Genomic DNA, 2,500 nt, shown 5'->3' with positions numbered 1-2,500 from the left:
TGTTGTTGTTGTTGTTGTTGCTGTTGTTGTTGTTGTTGTTGTTGCTGCTGCTGTTGTTGTTGTTGTTGTTGTTGTTGTTGCTGTTGTTGTTGTTGTTGTTGTTGCTGCTGCTGTTGTTGTTGTTGTTGTTGTTGTTGCTGCTGTTGTTGTTGTTGTTGTTGTTGTTGTTGTTGTTGTTGTTGTTGTTGCTGCTGTTGTTGTTGTTGTTGTTGCTGCTGTTGTTGTTGTTGTTGTTGCTGCTGTTGTTGTTGTTGTTGTTGTTGTTGTTGTTGCTGTTGTTGTTGTTGTTGTTGTTGTTGTTGCTGCTGTTGTTGTTGTTGTTGTTGTTGCTGCTGTTGTTGTTGTTGTTGTTGTTGTTGCTGCTGCTGTTGTTGTTGTTGTTGTTGTTGTCAAGAGATAGGACGTCGGTGTCACTTTTCATGTCATTTTTCATGCCATGCCATGCCATGTCATGTTACCTCATTTCAAGCGTCAGTAGCTGGGATGTCTCTGACTCGTTTTGATTTGACGCCATCATTTTTTTTTCTGTCTAATAAATGTGCGGAAAAAACATGCTTTAAATTTCATTCTTAAATACCAGTCTCTTTTTTTTGTCGTTTTTCTTTAATGGGGTGGGGTTGAAGTTCGGGGGTGTCTGTGAATGAATGAAATAAATATTTCCTGGAATACTGTCCTTGGGCTTTTTTTTTATGTACAGTCACAAGAGATGTTTGTGTTTTTATTTTCAATTTCCTTTTGTTTTTAAAGTACAAAATGCTGACTTCTGAAATCATCGTGTGCGCGATAATTTGTCTTCTTTATAACGCGTTCCCTCACGCGGTCTTCTTCTTCTTATTATTATGATTACTGTTGTTGTTGTTGTTGTTGTTATTATTATTATTATTAGCGTTGAAACTGGTTTTCTGTTGAATACAATTTTCTGTATGGCTGGTAAACCATACATTCCCTTTTCATAATACTCAATCATGTTCGTTCGCCTCTCGCTGTTTTTCTGTGCCTTGTTGCTTTCAAGACAAATCGTACAAAGGAAGCTTTCTTTGTTTTTGTTCACATCCTAGAAATGATGATTATTAGTTGTGGTGAAATGTGTTGCGTGTCCTGTGGCTTGTTGCTTCTTGTTGCAGTCCAAACGAAGATTGGTTCATAGCAAAGTGTGCCACTGTCAAAAATGGCCTCTTTCGTCACTGTTTTTGGAATGTGTCTTTTTTTTTTCTTCTTCTTCTTTTATTTTTCGCTTTCGCTCGTGAGGAAGGAATGACACAATTCTCCGTTTTCCTTTAACCCTCTGACTGCCTGGATGGCTAGACTCGTCAGTGAAGGACTGACATTCCACTGACAACAGACATGAAGCTTACAGGTCAGGACCTTAGTCACCATCCTTTGTTTGAACTTCTTTTCTCTTAGGAATGACTATCTTGCTTTTTTCTTTTTCTTTTTTTTTTGTTAATAAGCAAAATCAGTACGCCATTTGACTTAATTAAAAGTACGGAAATTGTATCGGTTTGAAATTCACATTCATTCCACGCTGATCTCTTTTCACGAAGGTTTAGCAGGAAAGGCAAGAGGTTTAACTCAGTTCAGTCAGAAGTTATCGAGTGAGTCTGCCTATCATCTCACTGTGTATCATAAGCATATTTTTATGTGGGCGTTATCTATCGAGAGGGAACAGCGATTTCATTAACTTTGTTCGCTCTCTATTCAGAATTGCTCCACTGTTTGAAGAAATTGGAAACTATTATGGTGTCGGTTATGAAAAGTGAGTCGTATTTTACAGATTCTGAACAAGCAAGGCGATATAAGGTTTAACAAAACAAAAATAAAGGCTATAAAAATCATAATCTGCGAAACAAAGAAGACATGGAGGTGAAGTTTTCTTTTTTTTTTTCTTTTTACTGAATTCATGGTGCATGTTAACGCCATAATGAAGTGTGTGTATTTGCATAACATTGTCATGAAATATTTTTCGTTTTTTTATGGAGTGGTATTCATGGTATTAACAACACATATGGAAAAGAACGTATGCGTGTATCTGAGTGCATAAGGCTTTTAAAGAGATTCTTGTGATCATTATATTGGAAAAAAAAAATTCTGTGTGGTCATTATTGTTGGGTGTTTCATTGCTCTGTTTATACATGTTTTTATTTCCTTTATCTCGGTAACGGCGCCTGGTGGGTGAAGGGTGGAGTTTTCTCCCTTCTCCCAGGTCACCATATGTGCAGACCTGCTAGTGCCTGAACCCGCATTCGTATGTATACGCAAGGAGAAGATCAAATACGCATGTTAAAGATCCCATGATCCATGTCAGCGTTCGGTGGGTTATGGAAACAAGAACATACCCAGCATGCACACCCCCGAAAACGGAGCATGGCTGCCTACATGGCGGGGTAAAATCAGTCATGCACGTAAAAACCCGCTCGTGTTTATACGAGTGAAGATGGGAGTTGCAGCCCACGAAGGAAGAAGAAGAAGAAGTAGAAGAAGAAGAAGAAGAAGAAGATTT

At 38.2% G+C, this 2,500-nt stretch overlaps 1 protein-coding gene across 1 annotated transcript in view; it reads left to right on the top strand.

Moving 5' to 3' along the window:
* LOC143294838 (uncharacterized) overlaps positions 1-76 on the top strand; it is a 56,141-nt gene extending 56,065 nt beyond the window's left edge. Inside the window, exon 22 of the mRNA XM_076606343.1 lies at positions 1-76. This exon is cut by the window's left edge and continues 318 nt beyond it. The gene's annotated coding sequence lies outside the window, so the exon portion shown is untranslated.
* Positions 77-2,500: the final 2,424 nt, after the last annotated feature.

The sequence above is a fragment of the Babylonia areolata genome, chromosome 20 (assembly GCF_041734735.1).
Source record: "Babylonia areolata isolate BAREFJ2019XMU chromosome 20, ASM4173473v1, whole genome shotgun sequence".
NCBI lineage: Eukaryota > Metazoa > Mollusca > Gastropoda > Neogastropoda > Buccinidae > Babylonia > Babylonia areolata.
The sequence above is the reverse complement of the archived record's forward strand: the minus strand, read 5'-3'. Positions and strand labels throughout refer to the sequence as shown.